The sequence below is a fragment of the Camelus ferus genome, chromosome 33 (genome assembly GCF_009834535.1).
Source record: "Camelus ferus isolate YT-003-E chromosome 33, BCGSAC_Cfer_1.0, whole genome shotgun sequence".
Classification (NCBI taxonomy): domain Eukaryota; kingdom Metazoa; phylum Chordata; class Mammalia; order Artiodactyla; family Camelidae; genus Camelus; species Camelus ferus.
The window spans coordinates 17,867,147-17,889,993 of NC_045728.1; the positions used below are offsets into that span (position 1 = coordinate 17,867,147).

At 42.9% G+C, this 22,847-nt stretch overlaps 1 protein-coding gene across 2 annotated transcripts in view; it reads right to left on the reverse strand.

Annotated features, from left to right (window-relative positions):
• FDX1 (ferredoxin 1) overlaps positions 1 to 22,847 on the reverse strand; it is an 82,665-nt gene that overhangs the window by 27,187 nt on the left and 32,631 nt on the right. Inside the window, exon 5 of one of the 2 annotated variants that reach the window (XM_032472426.1) lies at positions 8,729 to 10,505. The exons of the other annotated variant lie outside the window; for it this stretch is intronic. The gene's annotated coding sequence lies outside the window, so the exon portion shown is untranslated. Of the gene's footprint in view, positions 1 to 8,728; positions 10,506 to 22,847 lie in introns of those variants that run through there. 2 annotated transcript variants of the gene reach the window in all.

The window sequence follows — 22,847 nt, forward strand, 5'->3', positions numbered from 1 at the left end:
TTCACATTAAAATAGTCCTGGCCATTGAATGTGGTTTCCCATACTGGGCCATCAATTTCATTTTCTTTTCCCTTTGGTTGCCCACCTCTCTGAAAAAAAAAATTAATTTGACTAGGATTTTCTTTTGTAACAGTATTTCTCTCTCTAAATGCAGCTTGAATCCAACCATCATCTACCAGGCAATGGATCACAAATCTGACCACACATAGTCACCTGGGGAAATAGGATAATGATACGATATTTTTATCCCATCCAGACTCATGAATTGAGAATCGCTGAGGGTAGGACCAAGCCATCAGCATTTTTAAAAGCACCCCAGGGGATTTAACATGCAGCCAGGCTTGAGAACAACTTTCCAAGATGGTGTCCCAGTTGAGCTGAGTGAAGTGTGGTGGTTGGCAGGAATGCAGGACCAGGGACAATGCGTGGATTACGAGGTTGGGTAAAGACAGGCAGCAGGCCAACAGTCAGCCAGCAAAGTCAGCCAGAGCTGGGTTTTCCTTACAGGACACATGCACCGCCTTGCTCTGCTACTAGATTTCTTGTTGGCAAAGTTTCTGTAGAGATCCAAGTCTGGCAGAGAATCACTGAGTTCTCCACTTTGAAGTCCTCATGGGGAGCAGAGCTGGGCTGGCATCCTCATGGACCAGGAAGCTTCAGGAGGTGCCCCAAGGAGCAGGGAAGAGGGGAAGGGAATCCCCTGACCCACGGCCCCCCAGCCACACAGCTGGGTGGGGGTTTTAACCTGGAGAATCGTGGCTCACAGCTGTCACCAATGGTTTCTCCTCAAGTTTGGAGTAAACAGGTGGAATGATCTCAGTGGTCAGGTATCTCAGTCATTCCCAAGCCTGGGGGCACATTAAAATGTAAAAGACCCGAGAAAGAGAGAAAAAAAAAAAAAATCCCAGTTCCCACTCCATACCAACTGAACCAAAAACTATGGAGGGAAACCCAAGCAACTATGTTTTTAAAAAGTACCCCAGGTGATTCTAATGTGTGGTAAGAGTTGAGAATCACTTCTAATCCAACACTCTCATTTGGTAGATGAGGAAACCACAGCCCAGGGGTTTAGACCATAAAGGATACTGGGCCGTCTATGAGCCATTTGGGGAGAAATCAGGTCAGTTCCTCATCCTGCCTTACGCACTGACACATATTCCAGAAACGTAAATGTAAAAAACTCAATTCTTAAAAAAGAAAGATAGAAAGAAGTATATGTGCATATTTATCTGCTAAAAAAAAAAGGTAAAGAAACGCTCAACTTCTTTAGTTAGAAAAAGAAATGTAAATTCAAGCAACACTGAAATGTCCTTTTCCACAGAGAATATAAATAGGATTTTTGAAAGCCGAATGCTGAATGATGTGGGTGAGGCGGACACGGTGCCTTTCTCCTCTCTGCTGAATGTCCGCTCACCCACTGCTGGGAGCGATATTCATTGTTAAGCCTTTTGAGAAGCAATTTGAAAATAGCTATCAAAAACTTTGAAAATATCCTAGTGAGAGAAAGTTCTATTAGTCAGGATTTTCCAGAGAAACACAATTGATACAATGTGTATATATAGAGAGAAAGAGATGTATTTTAAGGACTTGGCTCATGCAGTTATGGGGACTGACAGTCCAAAATCTACAGGGTGAGCTAGAGACACAGACTGGAGACACAGAAGAGAGTCAATGCTGTAGTTCAAGCTCAAAGGTCATTAAGTTGGAGGCCCAGGAAAAAGCCAGGGGTTGCAGTTCAAGTCTAAACTCATCCACTGCAAAATTCCCTCTTGCTTGGTGGAGGGTCAGTCTCCCCCACTCCCTCCGAGGCCTTCAACTGATTGGGTGAGGGCCACCTACATCATGAAGGGCATTCTTGCTTTACTCAAGTCCTCCAATTCAAATTTAATATCACTAATTATCAGAGAAATGCAAATCAAAACTACAATGAGGTATCACCTCACACCATTCAGAATGGCCATCATTCAAAAGTTCACAAGTGACAAATGCTGGAGAGGCTGCGGAGAAAAGGGAACCCTCCTACACTGCTGGTGGGAATGCAGTTTGGTGCAGCCACTGTGGAAAACAGTATGGAGATTCCTCAATAGACTAGGAATAGACTTACCATATGACCCAGGAATCCCGCTCCTGGGCATATGTCCAGAAGGAACCCTACTTCAGAAAGACACCTGCACCCCAATGTTCATAGCAGCACTAGTTACAATAGCCAAGACATGGAAACAGCCTAAATGTCCATCAACAGATGACTGGATAAAGAAGCTGTGGTATACTTATATGATGGAATACTATTCAGCCACAAAAACTGACAACATAATGCCATTTGCAGCAACATGGATGTTCCTAGAGAATGTCATTCTAAGTAAAGTAAGCCAGAAAGAGAAAGAAAAAAATACCATATGAGATTGCTCATATGTGGAATCTAAAAAACCAAAAATAACATAAACACAAAACAGAAACAGACTCATAGACATAGAATACAAACTTGTGGTTGCCAAGGGGGAGGGTGGTGGGAAGGGATAGACTGGGAGTTCAAAATTTGTAGATACTGACAGGCATATGTAGAATAGATAAACAAAACTTATACTGTATAGCACAGGGAAATATATACAAGATCTTGTGGTAGCTCACAGTGAAAGAAAATGTGGCAATGAATATATATATATATGTTCATGTATAACTGAAAAATTGTGCTCTACACTGGAATTTGACACAACATCGTAAAATGACTATAACTCAATGAAAATAATGTTTAAATAAATAAATAAATAAATATAATAAATAAGTTTAAATCCCATACAAAAATACCTTCACAGAAACATCCAGAATCATGTTTGACCAAATATCTGAGCACTCTGGCCCAGCCCATTTGACACATAAAATTAACCATCACAGATGTATTTCACAGTTAGACCCAACAGCATTTTAATCCCAATTTTGCCACTTAATATCTGCGTGACTGTCTGAGCCTTCCTGTATCTGTAAAATATAAATAATAATATAAATCTATTGGGATTATGATAATTAAATCATATAATGAATATAAAGCACTTGTTACTGTACAGCACAAGGAACTATGCTCAATATGTTGTAATGAAAAAGAATATGAAAATGAATATATGTATTTATATGTGTGACTGAAGCATTGTGCTGTACACCAGAATTGACACAACATTGTGAACTGGCTATACTTCAATAAAAGAGAATGCAAAAAGAAAAAAGTGCCTGGTATAGAGTAAGTGCTTAATAAACGGTAGCCATTTTTATTATCTTTACTCATAGACTCCTCTTTGGGTGCTCTATACTAGGCAAATAATCTGAAATATAAAAAAAGTTTTATCAACAAAGGTGTTTATTGCTGTACTGGTTATAACACTGAAAAAATAGGAAATACTCTAAATATCCACCCATCAAAGAACGGCTAAAGAAGCTATAGTAGGAAAGAATATTAAGCAAACATTAAGACAGATAATTGCAGAGGGAGGATATGGCTCAGTTGCAGAGTGCATACTTAGCATGTACAAGGTCCTGGGTTCAATCCCCAGGCCCTCTATTTAAAAATAAATAAGTAAGTAAACCTAATTACCTCCCCCAAAAAACAAAAAAAGATCAGTTAAAAAAAAAATAGATGACTGCAAAGTATCCTCAACACTACAGCAAAATAGTCATGTTATATAAAGTAATAAAGGCAGGAAACAAAAATTGTATACCTTGTATGTGATGTAAAAAATGACAATGAAATATTATTTTTTAAAATACATCAAAATATTAAGGGTAATGATTTCATCTTTATTTCTGTATTTTCTAACTCAACAATGAATGAGCTTTTGTGTTTTAATAGTAATTTCATGTCTTAATAGTAATAATAATTAACTTACATGAAAATTAAAGTAATTTTGTTTTAAAAACCTGTAGCTGCAGATTGCCCTCGGTGCTGAATTCTCCTTGGTGTGGTAGCAGAATGGTGACCAGGAACACTCTCTCCTAGCCTGGACCTTCTCCCTCTAGCTGGCCCCAAGCCTCCCCTGGACAGACAAGGTAGGCACATGGCAGTCTGGCCGCCAGGGTTCTTTGGATGGTTTACAGCCAGGCTGCCCCATGGAAATGGTCCAAATGTTTTTTCATCATTTGGCTCACTTGAGGAATAAGGCCCCACTTCCTGCTCTGCCACTGTATTATAGTAGATCCATTTTCTTGATTTCTTGAGAAAAAGTAAAAAGGGGTCCACAGGCATTAGGACTGTCTCCAGTTCCCCAGCTTGGAGGCGCAGGTAGCAAACGAAAGTCTGACACCCAGAGTCCCTGGAAAAACTCATGTCCCTGTGGCCTATGGGCTCCGTCCACAGTGCTGGGGGCCTAATCAGTATGAGGAAGAGAGATGTCCAGCTAAAATTACCAACTGCTCCAGGCCACAAAGTCTTGGCTGACCAACCAGCGCCCAAGACCTGAGATAACTCCTTGCCTTGCCTCACCTCACAGGCTCATGTGATCAGGAAAACAGACTACTCCCCACAGAAATCAAAATTAAGAGAAGATTAGGAAAGGACAAAAGAAAAATGTTGTCTTCTCCCTGCAACTAAATACATATAACTAAAGCATACACAAGGCTCAGAATTCTGTCAGCGTGACCAAAGCTGACTTTCTGCTGGGGATGGAAAACCAGGAAACGATTTGTGCAGAAAATGAATAATTAAATCCTGGTCTCTGTAGTTATCAACATGAATGTGTCATTTCTGACAGGCAAGACCCGGAGCCAAAGAGAAACATGTGCATGGCCACCGTGGCATCACCAGGTCTCCACATTAGGGGTCGCCGCAGAGGATGGTGCTAGAGTGATCTTCAGCCATAGGCTCGCTGGCCGTGCCCACGGGAGGGTGGGCATGCGAGTGAACCCGTCCGGCTCCAGGTGCAATGGGAAAGCAAACATCCCCTTGGCATTTCCCACCTTCCCTAGAGTGTCCTCTTCCTCTTTCACACATCTCTGCTTTTATCCTCTCCCCTCCCTTTCCAACATGTCCCTCCACCCTGGGTTGCACTGTGCTGCTTCCTGCAAGGGCTTGGCTAAATAAGAGGTCGTTAATAAAAGAGCAGACTGGCCTCAGAGCCCCTGCAGAGGTATGCACTAGTAATTAGAGGATTCTGTGGAAAAAAAAATTTTTTTCCATTATGAACAATAACACTCAATTGTTTGATATAATTCCCTCCATTCTTTACCTTGTGCATAATTTTCATTTGGGCTTTTGAGCATGATTGAGATGACACTGTGTACATGACGATGAAGCTTGCTTTATTTTCATTTAACAAGCATTTCCCCCAAATTATAGATTCGTAAGAGGAACCATTTTTCACATTCTTATAATATTCCATTGCCATATTTTACTTAACTCTTTTTCTATTGTCATAATTCCTCTTTTTTAATTAAAAAAATTTTTTTGAGGTATAATTGGCATATAACCTATCAGTTTCAGGTGTGTATAACATACTGATTTGACATCTGTATACACTGCAGAATGATTACCCCAACAAGTCTGGTTAACATCCATCCCTAGACATAGTTACAAAAAATTTTTAAGAGAAATTTTAAGATTTACTCTCTCAGCAACTTTGAAATGCGCATTCCAGTATTATTACCTGTAGTCACTATGCTGTACATTACATTCCCGTGACTTATTTATTTTATAGCTAGGAGTCTGTTTGTTCCTTTGACTCCATTCACACATTTCTCTACTTCCCATCCCCTCCCTCTGGCAACTACCAATCTGTTCTCTGTATCTGTCAGCTTGGGGTTTTGTTTGTTTGTTTTAAAATTCCACATATAAGTGAGATCGTATGGTATTTGTCTTTCTCTGTCTGAATTATTTCTCTTAGCAGAATGCCCTCAAGGTCCATCCATGTTACCACAAATGGCAAGATGTTATTCTTTTTATGGCTAAATAGCATTCCATTGTGTATATATACAACAGTCTTTAACCACTCGCCCACTGATGGACACACAGGTTGTTTCCAATAGCTTGGCTATTGTAATAATCCTGCAACAAATATGAGGGGTGCATTCATCTTTTTGAGTTAGTGTTTTTGTTTTTGTTTTTGTTTTCAAATAAATGCCCAGAAGTGGAAATTCTGGATAATATGGTAGTTCTATTTTTTTTTTTTTTTGAGAAATCTCCACACTGCTTCCCAGAGTAGATGCACCAATTTACATTCCCACCAACGTGTATGAGGCTTCCCTCTCCACATCCTCGCCAACACTTGTCATTTCTTGTCTTTTTGATAATAGCCATTCTAACAGGTGTGAGGTGATAGCTCATTGTGCTTTTCCTGATCTGATCAGTGATGCTGAGCACCTTTTTGATTTGCATTTCCCTGAGGATTAGTGATGTTGAGCACCTTTTCTGGTACCTATTGGCCATCTGTATGGCTTCTTTGGAAGAATGTCTGTTCAGCTCCTCTGCCCATTTTTAATCAAACTCCTTAAGAAAGAGTGATCTAATCTTAAACAAATGCTTTTAAGTCCTAGAAGAAATAACAACAGTTAACATGTATTAAATGGTGACATGCCAGCACATTCTCAATGTGCTGTATTTATTAACTCATTTGACCCTCACAGCAAATCTTGAAAGAATACTGTTGGTTTCACAGCCATTTTATAGATTAGGAGACTTGGGCCGAGAAGAGGTGAGTAACTTGCTGAAGCTCTGGGCTAGAAGGAGAGAGCAGGGCTTCTGAATCCACTTTGGCTCTGGAACTTGGGGACTGAACCACCATGAGATGGACAGTAAGGGTCAAGGTTTGAGCTAGAGTCAAAAGTTCACAGAGTGCAGAGGGACGAGGTACATTGTTCAACATAAGATGAGGAAAGAAATTTGTTGTTGAAGCATGAGACGGTGGGCAGGGAGGAAAGATGAAGGAAGCAGAGAGGGTCAAAGGATGATGTGGGAAAGGGCCAGGAGAGGAACTCCTCATGGCGGGGAAGCCTGACATAGGACTTTGGAGAACAGGAATGTTTACATTTTTTTTAACAACAGCTTTATTGCAGTGTAATTGATGTAAACTGTACACATTTAAAGTATACAATTTGATAACTTGAAACCATCACCACGATCAAGACAGTGAACACATCCATCACACCTAGAGTTCCCCCGTGCCCCATCCCCCTGCCCACCCCAGTAACCAATGATCTTCTTTCAGTCTTTATAGATTAACTTGCATTTTGTAGAACTTTATATAAATGAAATCATACAGTATGTACTCTTTTACAGTCTAGTGTCTTTAACTCAGTGTAATATTTTAAGATTCATTGATATTTTCATGTATATCAATAGTTTATTCTCTTTTATTTCTAAGAAGTACTCTATTATATGGATATATCAAACTTTGTTTATCCATTCACCTGTTAGTGGGCCTTTGGATTGTTTCCAGTCCAGGGCTATGACAGATAAGGCTGCTCTGAACATTCCCATCCAAGTTTTTGCATAAACATGTTTTCATTCTACCAGGAGGGAAATGGCTAGATCATATTTTAGATTTATGTTTAACTTCTTAAGAAATTGTTTTCCAAAGTGGTTGTACCAGCAGTGTATGATAATTTCAGTTCCTCTACATCCTCAGCAATGCTTAGCGTCATCAGTCTTTTTTAATTTTAAACATTCTAAAGATGTGTAGTCGTATCTCACTGTGATTGTAATTCACATTTCTCTGATGGCAAACGATGTTGAGCATCACTCCATGTGCTTATTTTCCATCCACATATCTTCCTTTATGAAATGTCCATTAAAATTATGACCCCATTTTTCTTATTGAGTTGTTTTACTGAGTTTTGAGAGTTATTTGTGTTTTGGATACAAATCCTTTATCAGGTATGTGATTTGCAAATGTTTTCTTCCAGTCTGTGGCTTGACCTTTCATTCTATTAAAAGTGTCTTTTGAAGCAGACGTTCTTAATTTTAATGAAGTCCAATGGATCCATTCTTTTTCTTTTCTGGATCATGCTTTTGGTGTCATAGCTAAAAAATCTTTGCCTAACTCAAGGTGACAAAGATATTTTCCTATCTTTTCTTCTAGCAGTTTTATATTTCTAGGTCATACATTTAGATCTGTGATCCATACTTGCTCCAAATGGATCACAGATCATATTTTTGCTTATGGACATCTATCTCTCCAGCACCATTTGTTGAAGAGCTATCATTCTTCCACTGAATTGCTTTTGTAACTTTGTCAAAGTCAATTGAACATATATGTGTGAGTCTATCTCTGAACCCTCTATTCTGCTCCATTGATCTGTATGTATCTATCTAATATCACATCATTTTGATTACTACAGATTTATAATACGTCTTAAACTAGGTAACGTAAGTTCTCAAACTTTTCCTCTTCACATTGTTTTGGCTATTCTAAGTCCTCTGTATTTCTATACACATGTTAGAATCAACTTGTCAATTTCTACATAAAAGCCTCCTGGAATCTAACTGGCAATGTGTTGAATCCACAGATCAATTTAGGGAGAGTCAGCATTTTAACACTATTGAGTCTTCCACTGACAAAATTGGTAAACATCTCCATAAAAGGGATTTGTTTTGGCCTTTTTTTTTAATTGAAGTATAGTCAGTTTATAATGTTGCATCAATTTCTGGTGTATAGCACAATGTTTCCATCATACATGAATATACATATATTTGTTTTCATATTCTTTTTCACTGTAAGCTACTACAAGATATCAAATATAGCTCCCTGTGCTATACAGTATAAAGTTGTTTATCTATTTTATATGTACCAGTCAGCATCTGCAAATCTTGAACTCCCAATTTATCCTAAAAGGGATTTTTTAAATGTTAACTGCTGTGTTCTAACTTCAGTAAAGTCACAAAGTGATAAATATATGCTCATAAATGCTGTGTGGGGTGCATGTATGTGTTTGAAAACTGTTGAAAGGGTGAAGTTTCATGGTTTGATCAACATGGTAAAGGCCAAAGCAGCCTGTGTGAAGCCAAGAGCGTAGGGCTGTGGGACTTCTTAGTCCCAAAGAATTGATAGAAATTTGGCAGTGGGCCTCCACAAGCAGTAAAACTGATGTTATTGTGTTATGTTAATATGTTATGGGAAGATATTACCTAGATGTTAGGAGCCAGAAGGGCTTCTGGTGACACCTAGGTCATAGACTGAAAACTCCTTGAAGGAAAAAGAAGCCCCCTCATCATGGCACCTTGGATTTGGTCCCCCCTTCCAGTGATAAAAGTCCAACCACAGCACTCCAGAAAATCTCTTCATCTCTACGGCACATGATATGACGTCTGTAGCATTGGATCCCAACTTGCTTTCCCAGCGAGTAACTATGCGTGTGCACCCAGCCATCTTATAGTCCTACTTAGGTTTGGAAGGCTGCGAACTATCAGTTAAGGAAGTCTTTCTTCCTTTCTCGCTCTTCCTTCTTTCCATTCTTTCTCCCCCTCATTTGTCTTTCCTTCTTCGATTTAAGTTCTCTTCTGACAAATTAATAAATAAGAAAATCCTACCTGCCCCTCACCGTCCTCTCTTAAGATTCCAGTGTGCCCTTGGAGTGTGTTTCTCTCACTCGACTTCTCGCTTACCACCCACGCAAAGCTGATGCACCCTGTTGAAGGTTCACCCATCTCTATGTGTTTCCCAAGCTGCAGAAGACTGTTGACTTCTGACCTGTGCTCAATTTTTCCCTGTCTGTACTCTTATCATGCGGCTAGTCTCCATCTCACGGTCTCTGGATCTGCCAGGGTAAAAGTTGAACAAGGATTCTATTTTATTGTTCAGTAGTTCCTTTGCTGCCTGCAACATTTTTCTCTAGCTACTGCCTTCTTTGTGTTCATTAGGAACTGAGCAACAGGATGACAAAACGCATCACCTTCCAGCTGGGACTTGGAATCCTACTCCAACAGAGGAGTTTGAGCGTATGAGCTTCAGCCACCCAAAAGAGAACTGTTTGAACTTACTTTCCTAGTCTCTTCCTTCTAGGAATGATCTTGGTTTCTTGCAAAGGAAAAGCATCCTTCTTGGCGTAAGCCTTGTGCAGAGTAACATTCCTTTAGGACTAGGGCCCTGGAGTTCCCTGAAAGTCCCCCTGCCGGGACACAGAGCCTACCCTGAACCCCACAGGGGAGCTGAATATTTGGAGTGTGAAGAATGGCTCTCACTGAGCCAAAACATGCGAAGGAAGGCACTTCATGCCGGGCTTTTGTCCTGACTTTGATTTATTCAACATTTTTGTCAGCGACTTGCTGGAAAATACAGAAAATCATGGAATCATGGCAGCGAATGTGACAGAGAAAATCAGTGCCCACCAGGTATCTCACATTCCCCAGCCTACATTTCCCAGCCTCCCTGCAAGTTGGGTTGGGGTCACGTGGCTAATTCTGGCCAATGGGCTGTGAGCCAGGCACCTTCCTCATCTTTCTCTTCCCTTGCCGCAGAGACCTTGGGCCCCTGTGTTCCAGATGGCCCTGCTTCGGGATAGAGGGGGCAGCCAGACCCACACTGGAACCCCTGTAAATGAGAAATAAGCCTGTTTGTATTGTCACTGAGGTTTGTGGTCTTGTCTGGTAAGGCAGCTACTGTCACACGTCAGTGAATGTAGCCATGCTTCTTAACGCGGTAGAGAAAACAGTGTCCAGACAAGATGTGGGTCAGGGTGAGTCGAGCTTTCAGGCATCAGGTGCTGGAGGGAGTCAGTAGAGCCACCTTTTTGTCTTAGGTTTTCCTGAAATAGCAATTGAAAGTGGGCTCACAGACACCACGCAGAGAACGAGGACCAGAGACGGTGGAGGCAGCCCTTCTGCAGGTTGATTAAATGACGTCTCGGAACAGGAATTTCAGTAATCCCCCCAGTGAGGCCCGCATCACCTACTTGTTTGCTGTGCTTTGAATTGCAGACATGGAGGTGTAGACACCTCTGCTAGCCCTTAGGCAGAGCCCAGATAAGCAGGCTTTCCTCCCAGAGACCTACCAGTTTCCCCTGCAAGCCAGCGGCTGACATCAAAATTTTCCTGCAACAAATAGAAAGCAGTGTGATACTTGCCTCCCCACCGCTGACAATCTCCAGCTCATTATTAGGAGGAAAGAGGAGCTCTGCCCCAGTGGAAGGACTTGGGGTGGTTGTTATCTGATCACATAATATACTGCCTCCCTCAGAAATTACATTGCAGTAGGAATATTGGTAGCACTACCAAAAATAAGTAAATATACAAAGTTCTCTCTCTGGCTCCAGGCTCACCTTAGATCACAGAGAATACATTAGGGGATTCCATCAGGTTGGAGTCTCATCAGGTTGGAGTCTCATTCGAGAGGAACTGATGATATTAACCTTTAGAGAGAATTAGGAGGTGGCAGCTTGATCATATGTCCTTTTACACAAGGATTACTTGGTTTTTTTTCCTTCTGGAGCAGTGGTGAACCAGTCAACTTAGAGCTAATTGCTTAAGTAGCAAAGTAAGCGCTGGGAGAAACAGAAGAGGAGGAAATTTTAAACAGCACATTGGTCTCAAAATGGCAGAGACATCTAGGTCTGAAAGAAGAAAAAAGTACTCAGGACAGTTTTCTGCTCACCAAAGAGCTCAGGGATTTTAGAATTTTCAGATTTGGGGCACGAAGAACTTTAAAAAATTGGCCAAAATGACAGCCTGATGTGATAGGACCAAGTGACAATTTAGTCAAAAGCACCTTTTCTTTTTGCTGTTCTGCTGGTCCAGCTGCTAAATCTCATTGCTGTTGAAGGACACTGGTTCTAATGAGGCCTCGGTGGCCTCGGAACCATCCCCAGAAGAGAACCCTAGTGTCTTCCTAGCAATGGTGGCAGTGTGCCACCTGGCTGGGGTTTCGGGACTGGAGGCCTATTATACAGGGACAGCCTGGCTTGGCTGTGGCCTGGACCAGTCATCTGCCATCTTCATACAGCTGAGCCCAGAGAGATCGTTTCCCATTGTGCTCTCCATCAGCCACCTTCTCCCTGGGCAAGCGGGGCGCTAAGCCTCATTCATTCTCGAACTCCAGGGCCACCTGCAGCCTGAGCCATATCGGCTCATCAGTGGGCTGAGAAGGGAGGTTCAGAAGCTGAAAGACAAGAATGGCAAGAACAGGCAAGCCGTCCAACTGTGTTTCCTATCCAGAACTGAGTGTGTTTACTTAGATTAGAGTAACTCCTGGCGTGGTGAAGCTATCAAAGCAGTATGAAACATATCGATATTCTTTCTGGGGCCAGCTTGGAAATAACTAGGGTGTGAGGGTGGGCGGGAGGGGTGTCAGCTAAGGAAAGTCGCTCACCACCCAGCTCTACAGGAATTGAGTCATTAGCCACTGCACTCACTGACCTGCAACACACCCTGCAAAGAATTCGGGGTGAAGATTAGGGATCAGGCTCTCCGTGCTCTGGGAAATCTGGCAGAACAGGCCCTCAGATAGTCGGGTATTTTCAGGAGAAATTTCATGGACCCGGATTCTTGCATCTTCCCATACTTAGAAAAGCATTAAAAACACTGAGGTATCTGTTCCTTGTGACTAACAGTAAACTTGTACCAAGATGTGCTTGATTGCACATACCCCTTCTCCTGACCTCCTCACCCCTAGCCTCTCCGGAGCAGCCTCTCAGAGCTATCTGAGAGGCTGTCTCCCCAGCTGTGGTCCTCAGTAAGTCCCCCAACAACACTGAAACTCACAGCTCTCACACTATGTGCTTTTATTTCAGTTGACAGAAGGATGGAGGGTGGGAGTTGGAGGGGCTGAGGTCACAGCTGGACAGCAGTCACTGAGAGCTGATACTTGCTGAAGCTGGGTGATGGGTATATGGGAGTAATATTCTTCTTACTGGATGTTGTTTGGCTCATGCAAGTGAATAGATGCAAAGCGCTCAGCACATAGTGCTCAACAAACAGAAGTGATTACCCCCACTTTGTACATGAGACGGTGAAGCTCCAAGAAGTTAGGCAACTTGCCTGAGGGCACAAATCCAGGAGGCGGTGGGGCAAGGTCTGTAAACCACACATATCGCATTCCAAAGCCCGGGCTCTGAGCCACTGTCCTCTGTGTCTCTCTTTTCTCTACCTTTCTTCAGGTTTCCATGGTTTCCCACCACTTGGCTCCTTTCTCCCCCTTAAAAGTTACATTTGCTTCACCCCTCCTCCACTAAGAGTCCTGAGTGGACCCACGCCTGGTTATAAAGTCAGGTTTCTCAATGATCCATTCAATTAACATTCGAGCGACTGGCACTGAACGAGGTGCTAGGGTAGCAGAGATGAAGGCCTGGCTCCCAGGAGCTCACAGTCTAGTGTTGCAAACAGAGGTTAACGGACGGAGTTGTCGAGTGCCCACCAGGTGCCAGGTCCTCTTGCAGAAGTGTGGGATGGAGCACACAGGTATATGAAACCAGTCAAGTCTCTTGATTCAAAACGAGGAGCATGAGGGAGAGGTGAACTAAAGAAAGCAGAACATGGGGTAGCGGCAGGTAAACCGTAGTAAGTGCGGGCAGGTGCTGTGGCACGGGGTGGTACACGTGGGTGGGATGGCTGGAGCCACAAGTGTGCACAAGAGATGGTAGACTCTGCAGCCAGTTCACAGAAGGCCTTGTCTGCCGCTCCAAGGTGCCTAGACGCCACCCTGTTGACCCCTGTGTTTCCCAAACTTGCCTGATAAGAATCACCCTGGTGCATCAGAATCTTCAGAAGTGAAGCTTCAAATGAGTCCTTTAAACAAGCCCTCCAGTGGTTATGACCAGGAAGGTTTGGAAACAGCCTGGGAGTGATGTTGGGCAATAGGAGCTAATTAGAGACCAGTTCTTAACTAAAGGCATCCTCGTCCCTCCCCTTGCAGAAGTCCGTGTCCCTGAACCTCCCCATGTGTCACAGGAGAAGCAGGGCTTGGCACGCTGGCCCGGCCTGCAGACCTCGGGCCCTCATGACCTAGCAAGGCTGTGTGTGACCTTTGCAGACCAGTGTATTCCCATAGGCAGACACCAAACAGCGGGCACAGTAGCAATGGAATATATTCTGTTTCTTGTTTCCACTCTTTCTTCTTCTCTTTTTCTTAGGTTGTGAGTTCTTGTGTTTGCAATGGGCACGAGCTATGGACTGACTGGCTATTGCCGTCATAAAAAGGGTAGATGGGAGAGAGGATGAATCCTGGAAGAGGGGTTGGAGTGGTGAAGAGACATTTTTATGGGTCAGAAAATGATGTTTGTAGCCCTTTGGCAAACTGTACTAGGACATGCCTTGATGGAGAGACAACTGACATCTCGTCCTTCTGGCTTTCTCAAGGACAGCTGGCCAAAGCCTCCTCAGAGAGAGTGGCGAGTGACTTGACAATCCAGATTCTACACATGCTGGGCGTAAGTGACCCCGGCTTTGGGTTTCCTAATTCCCAGTTAGTGTTGTTACAGCTTCTCAGGATGGAAAAACGCTCTCCACATTAAGCATCTTGGCTTCAGACAGTTCAGAAAGGATTAGTTTGAAATTCTCTTGCAATTCATGGTTGATACAATAAAAAAGGGGGGGGGGGATGGGGTTGAGGGGAGGAGAGAAGAGAGAAAAGAGAGACAAAGCCAAAAACTGAAAACTCATTTTAGCTCTTCTATTAAAGCCAGATGTATTTTGGGCCCTGTTTCCAGGCAACTGCATAATGGCAATATTCTTGCATCTTTTTTTAAAGACTCACAACTGTCAGAGTCAGTAAAGGTCAGAAGGTAATTATAAAGTAATAAGGATGACATACAAGAGGCAGAATCACTCCAGCACCGCTTGAGGAGCAGTGACATTTTGTATTTTGCATTCATTTTCAGAAACTCTAAGATCCTCCTTGGGGCATTCAGGCACAGCCCTCTGGCAAGACCGCTGACCCAATCAAACTTGACCACGACGTTGGCATTTAACCTGCCCATCCTATCGTCACATCTCCCAAACAATCCGTGGGGGCGGATGGAGCTCCCACTGCCTGCACCAGCCTCCACTGGTGGTCAAGAGGGTGTAATACTCCCCCAAGACAATGGAGAACCAATAAAGAGCTTTCTAACTGGAAATCACCTTAGGAAGACAAGGGAACTGAACCCCGAGACAGGAGGGGGAAAGGAGAGACAAGGAAACTAAGATCTCAGAAGCACATGGATGTGTCCAATTTAGGCTGATTGTGGAGGCCTCCTAGCTGCTGTTGACCTTGTTCTTAATTGTGAGTGTGACCTTGGGACAAAGAAGGAAACTAATTGACATGTGTTGTGTTCCTGAAGCACTTTGCTGGGCCCTTTATATATAGTGGTGTTTGATTTTCACAGTAACTGCGTAGGGTTGACAGGTGTCATTCCCGTCTTAAGGAAGACGAAGCCAGGGCTCGTACAGAGGTTAAGCCTCCCTGGCTCCCCCACTTCCTGCATGTGTGACTTTGGAAAAAGTCATACAAGTTCTCACCTGCAAAAATGATGTTGATGCCACACACCTTGCGGGGTCCTTTACAAGATTCAATGGGGTAACGTATGTGAACGCCCAGCACAGAAAGGCGGGCATACATCAGTCAGAGCATCACATCTGCTTTTCCCTAAACTGAAGCCCTCCAGTGGCTTCCATCCCCCAGGAATAAAGGTGAGTCCCTGCTGTGGCCTCCTGGGTGGGTGGGGGTGGGGGTGGCTCCATCTGAAAGCCCTTCACTCACTGACCTTTTAACCCCCGTCCTGGCCCCCACCTCCAGCCACTGCTGCCCCACCCCCGGGCTCCCCGTCCACCCGAGACCACATCACTTAAAACGCAGCTCCTCACTCTCCCCACCTCAATGCCTTTCTCTCTGCTCTGTTATTCTCCAAAGCAGTTATCATCATAAGAAATATCCTATATTTTTATTTCTATCCTCACCCTCACCCTGGGAAGTAAGCTGTGAGGACAGGAATTTGTGGGGTTTGGTTTGGTTTGGTTTTTATCCTTGTTGAATTTCCAGCACCTCATAGACGCTCAGTAAATATTTGCTAAATGAATAAATGGATATGATCTTCCTTTCTCCCTCCCTTCCTTCCTCTTCCAAGGTCACACACCTTATTAGATCAGACATCTCTGCCCTTCCAAAATATGAGAAAGACAGGGAAAAAACACCTTAACCGTAACTATGTAACACATTTCAAAGGCAAGCCAAAAAACATGCCCAAACCAGGGTCCAATACTGTTACTGGTACCTCTTTATTCACACTTTGACTTCTTGTCTGGCTTGGGATATTTAGCCCTTTTGGTTTGGGGGTTTGTGTTTAGTGCTCACATGGCTTGTCCCCGTAGCAGGAAGGCACCCACCCTCTGCTCTCCAACATTTTAGCACAAGCATCTACTGACTGACCGGTGTGCGTCAAGCACTGTGCTCTGGGCAGCACCACAGGCAGGATGCAGCTCAGTGGAAGATACCCACAACAGCCCATCTCAGTACAGTCTAACATGGGAGATGCTCAGATGAGAGCATATTGTGGGCGACCCAGAAAGGGGGAATTCAGAGAAGACTTCCCGAGACGTCTAGAAGAGGATCAAGGGTTCGCCAAGCCGAGAAGGGCAGGAGGGTGCTCCAGGGATCAGTCTAAATGCAGAATTATGAAACTGTATGATGTATCCAGGGAACCAACAGGGTTTTGTGTTTCTAGAGCCTAAGATAGGAGACTCAGAGTCTCTTACATGCTGTTTGCAGGAGCACAGACTTCACTTGTGGATGGTGGAATGACAGTTAATTTTCAGACCGATTATCCTAATAGAGCATAGTTTTACTCCAGGCTTGTTCAAGTTTTCTTAGGCCTATTAAAACAAGACTTGGTGGGATCTTGGATGACACACCTGGCCCTTTCCACATGGAGACAGGAGAGGATAAGGACTGTTCAGAAACCCCTGTGGCCTAGAGGGCATCTTAGAATCAGGCAGAATTGCCTAGAGAGGCCAGGTGATCCACTGCAGTCCGTGGTCAACCTACAGGCTTGCTTCAGCCTCCTAGGACTAGAGAACCTGTAGCAAGTGAATTAATTTTGAGGCTCCTTGAAAATCAGATTGACTAAGAGACCCGGGTTGACATTTCAGAGCCTTCTGAGTATAACGGAAGTCCTAGTAACTAGGATTCAACTGACCCGCTTCTCAGGGGGTTCTCTAGACCAGAGGCTGTAGGGTGGCAGCCCACTTTATCTGCTTATGGCTGTTTTATTCATCTCACATAATATTAAAAACAAAAGCTAACCCTAACACAACTTAGATCCTTGCAAACATACAACAGTCAAGAGATTTCACATAAAAATATGGGCCCCACCTGCTCTTAGGAAAAAAAAAATCTGCAAATACTGGCCTGCCCTCCTACTGGCACCAAGTGGCTGGAGGGACATCGCAGCTGCTGCCACCCTCCTGTCCTCCCCCTGTGGATGGCCATGGCCCCAAGTGCTGGTCCCTGCTTGGGTGACTTCTGCGTCTTCAGAAACTGAGCCTAGACATTCTTAGGTGTCTCCACCTTCGTCAAAATCATAGCCCCTCACCTGCAGTCTGGGTTTATCGGGTGATCAAACTGAAAATTTCTTTTAAGACTAACAAGTCCTGCAGGGAAGGTAGAGCTCAGTGGCTGAGTGCATGCCTAGCATTCATGGGGTCCTGGGTTCAATCCCCAGTACCTCCATTGAAATAAATAAGTAAAAACGTAAACCTAATTACCCCTTCACCCCCCTGTGAAAGTATCAATTGCTCCCTCCTGCCAACTACTTGGGGCTGGTACTAGGTTAGACATGGATGGTGAAGGGGGACATAACAGGTACCACGCAAAGGGGAGGAAAGAGACAAGGTCAGGTGAGGAGTGGGGGTAGGCAGAGTGACCCCAAAGAATCAGATCAGAAGGCTTGAAGGAGCGGAGTTTAAAAAAAAAGAAGACATGGAGGGGGGAGGGGGAGGGGTGGAAGGAGTGGGGTGGAGGGGGAATGGGGGGGTGGGTTAGGGGAAAGAGCTAGAATGGAATTAGTATCTTGGCAAGAAGTGTGAGTGGGACAAGGAGGGATTCCTCTCCTTCTCAAGCTTCATGGTCACACGTTTAAAAGAAAAGCATTAATAGAATAGCCATGCACTTCTAAGTTTTATTATTAATTAGAATTTAACATGCTTGGGAGTTTGGGATGAGGTGTTGAGTGCAAAGTATGTTAACTTGGGCAGTGGTGAGCTTTTTCCAGCTCAAAATGAATGCTCCTGCAAAAAAATAGAGAGTATGGGAATGCTTCACCCAGATGGTTTGGCTCTTTGATATCTACAAACATTTTGAAAACACTTAAATATTTTTCTGCACAGTTGCATTAGGTGATGACTGCTGGTTTCTTATTTCCTGTTTAGTTTTTCTTTTGCTCTCTCTCCAAACAACTTTTGGTTTGGAAGGCTATAGTCAGTCCACAAAATTGGACTTGTGGCATAAAAAAGTTGTGCAATAATGGAGCGTGAGTGCCAACAGGTGGTTTCACAATCTAATGTCGTGTGATGTTCTACTATCCCACTGCTCGGCATGAACTCTGGGCTTGATGATGGGTACTTTGAGGTATGCATGTTAACCACATCAAGACAAGGCTCTCACCCACACAAGATGGGTTCTCACTGGGGCTGTGGAAGAGTTCCAAGACTGCACAGGATCACACACAAACGTAACCGCCAGGCTGGCTGAAAGCTGGTGCAATGGTTAGAGGAATGTTTTAGTCCGTGGTGGAGAAAGAAAAAGCCACAGAAGTCAGCTTCCTGATGCTACGCTCTCTTCATCCTCCCAATAAAAGAAGCCTCCATACCCTTAAGGGTGTGATGGCCAGGCACAGGGTGTCAGGTCAAAGTATGCCCACTCCCCTGCTGGGTATATGAACACTTCACTTTCAGCTTAGTAGATTCTGGCACCGTTCTTAAAAGAAACAATCATTGTGTCCCTCTAGGAGTTCAACTATCTGGCAAAAGAAATAAAGATTTTAAAACACTTGCAAGTTTGACTCCTCATCATCCTGATAAGAGATATAACCCAAGACTTTAACCTCCAAAGCTGTTAATGGTATGTAAACTTTTTGCTTTTCTTTTGTTTGCTTCAGTGGACTCATTTAACATAATCATACTCATTTAATCCAAAGACTAACTGGAGATTTTCTCCTCTCAAGCCTCTGTTATTTTACCCCAGACATCTTTCAGAGCACACTGGTGGGCAAAGGATGTAGGTCTTTTCAAAAGAGCATCATTCAATAAATTCAGCCAATATTTACTGACCACCTATATGTGCCAGATACTCCCTTGGAGGAATTTGGAATAGAACAATGAGTAAAAGGGACTGAACTTTAAAAAAAAAAAAAAAAATCACAGGAGTTGTGGAGCTGTGGTCTTCAAATCTGATCTCGTCAACTTGAAATTACTGTATCCATGAGAATCGGACTGGCGGGGTCACGTGGTTGTACGGGACCCCCTTCGGCTCACAACTGAGCAGCCAGCCGCAGCCCACTACGTTACTCTCACAGCGGAAGCACAAAACTTTCCCCAACGTGCTTCAGCTTATTATCAAGGAATGGCTTATCTATCATGCAAGCTCCATCCAGTGATCATACTTTAAAAAATCAATTGGGCTGTCAAGAAATGTGTAAAAAAATTTTGAACTTGATTGAAAAACTGTATTAAAACTCTATGTATGTCTGAATTTAGTGGGTGGGGAGTAAGCTATTATCCACACAGCAGTTTGTATCTGAGTATTACAAGGAACTGTGTGGTTTGAAAGAACTCATGTTGCTCTAAAAAGTAAACAAGTTGTATGCTTCCATTTTCAGCAACAGGTCCTTCTCTTCTTTTACCCTTACTGGAAGTTGCTCCTTATTCTTTCTTTCAATTAAAAAGGCAGGGTGATTGCCAGTCCATGTAACACAGCTGTCTTCTTTTATTTGCTTCCTTTTGTAGTTATTACAGCTTAGAAAATTTCAGCTTGTAACTACTTCTTAAGGACTGAATATATGTGGTTATCAACAGAACATCTCTAACATAAAATAGAATAAAGCATTTCCATTTTCAGAAAATATAATAAAACATTTCCATTTTCAGTGCATTCATCAGATGGGTAGTTAGGCTTAAGATTAATCTCTTTACACATTTGCTTTTAAAAATAATAACTATTCTGAGGTGGGAGGGTATAGCTCAGTGGTAGACTGCCTGCTCAGCCTGCTAAGGTCATGGGTTCAATCCCCATTAGCTCCATTAAAAATGAATAAATAAATAAACCTGACTACCCCCCCCAAATCTCAGTTTGTAATTCATACGTAACAGGAATTCTACCTATGCTTTCATACCTAAGATTTAAACCTTGTCAACAAGCAGCCACCAACAATCACATAGTGGTTTGCAGTTAACAAAAGTGTTCATACACGTCATCTTTTAATTTAAATAATTACTAAACTCTGTCCAGTGGCTATTACTCTATGGATGAGAGAGGAGTTTGGCTGAGGTATGGTAAAATTATCTCCACTCACCAGATATGCAACCAGAGCCTCAGCAGAGTTAAGCGACTATCTCATCATGGAACCCTGACAAGGAGGCCCAGCCAGGCCTCAGTCACTGTGTAATTTTCCATAAATTATAAAGCAAGCACTCTCATGCAAATATATAGTGAGCACGTGTTGACAATTTAACTCATTAGCCAGGGGACCAGCAGAATGACAAAGCTGGTTCAAAGAAAGACATGAGAAACTGACACACAAACACACACACACACAGAAGAGGCAAAGAATGCTGTAGTACGACTGCAGAAACAGATACAAAACTGGATCATGCCTTACAAGGCAAGGAAACTTTAACTCTTGGAGTTATATTTTCTACCAAATCCTTGGCAACGTATGCATCTTTTCCAAGTTATTCAACATCTAACTCTAGAGGGGCTGGGTCCTGAGCAACAGTAAGTACCAAGTCAGAGTCACCTCTGCTGGAGCGGGGCTGAGCAAGCCTTTTCTGTACAGGACCAGAGAGCAAGTACTTCAGGCGTAACAGGCCATTTGATCCCCGTCACAACTACTCTGCCCTGCTGCTGCAGTGGGAAAGCAGCCAGAAGCAGTAAGTAACGAGCATGGCTGTGTTGCCCTAAGACGTCATTTACATGAAACAGGTGCTGGGCTTGATTTGACCCACAGGACACAGTCTGCCCACTCCCCTGCCCTAAATTTCAGATGATCCCTAGGTGGCCCCGTCAGACAATCCTCTAAGCCCTATTCTGAAGAGAGCTTCAGTAATCTTTTTGCTTTATTTCCAAGTTTCAGATAATTTTTTCAACAGTACCCAAGTCTTCAAATGATAAATCCCAGACTTTTCCCCCATTATGGGAGAGAGCTTACTTTGCTGTCTCTTGAAGGCTCTCTCAGACTTCAGACTTCAGTTACAAAACGAAGAGTCAATTAAAGAAGAACATTAAAACAAAACTACTAAGAGTGTTTCTCAATACCTGTCTTTGACTTACTTTGGGAAACGATTCTGTGAACTCCCCATCCCCTTTCCACTGCCCTGAAGAGTCGTCTTCAGGACCAATGGGAAGCTAGTGCTGATGGGAACTTGTTGAGGGCTGTCAGAAACACAGGATGCTAGACACGTCCAAGGTGAAGCAGCACCCGTTAGCAAGTGTGGTCCTAATAGTGTCACGTGATTCAAGAGGATGGAGCTCATGTACCACTTATCGGTCTTCAGCACTCAGATGTCAAGAATCAATGACCTACAAGATCTAAGGCTAGCAGAAGCACCTGCATTCAGCTCATTCAAAAACTTTTTCAGCTAAGGTAAGTTTAAAAAAAAAGGTGACAAAACTCCATTCTCTCTTATGACTGAGTAGTATTTCATTGTTTATATACACATCTTTATCCATTCATCTTTCAATGGACACTTAGGTTGCTTCTGTATCTTGGCTATTTTAAGTAATGCTGCTATGAACATTGGGGTGTGTTATCTTTTCAAATTTATGTTTCTGGTCTTTGGATATATACCCAGGAGTGGAATTACTGGGTCATATAGGAGTTTTATTTTCAGGATTTTGAGGAATCTCCATACTGTTTTCTGGTTCTGCATTCACACCACCAGTGTAAGAGAGTTCCCTTTTCTCGTTTTTTGAGGAATCTTCAAATAGTTTTACACAGTGGCTGCACCAGTTTACAAGGGTTCCCTTTTCTCCACCTCCTCGCCGACATTCGTTATTTGTGTTCTTTCTGATGACAGACATTGTGACAAGTATGAGGTGATCTCTCTTCATGGTTTTGACATTTCCCTGATGATTAGCATGTTTGAGCATCTTTTCATTGCCCACTGGCCATCTGCATGTCCTCTTTGGAAAAATGTCTATTCAGGTCTTCTGCTCATTCTTAATTGGACTGTTTGGTTCCCTGATGTTGAATTATATGAGCTATTTATATATGTTGGATACTAACCCCTTAATGGTCATATCATTTGCAATTTTCTCCCATTCAGGTTGTCTTATTTTGTCAATGGTTTCCTTTGCTGTGCAAAAACTTTTAAGTTTAATTAAGTCCCATTTGTTTATTTTTGCTTTTATTTCCTTTGCTTTATGAAACATCAAAAAAATATTGCTATGATTTATGCCAAACTTTGCCATTTGCAACAACACAGATAGACTTGGAAGGTATTAAGTGAAATAAGTCAGTGAAAGACAAATACTGTTATGATAACACTTATGTGTGGACTCTAAAAAATACTGCAAACTAGTGAATATAACAAAAAAGAAACTCACAGATACAGAGAACAAACTAGTGATTACTGGTGGGGAGAGAGAAGGGGGAAGGGACCGTATAGCAGCAGGGAATTAAGAGGTACAAACTATTATGTATAAAATAAGCTACAGGGATATATTACACAACACAAGGGATATGAGCAATAT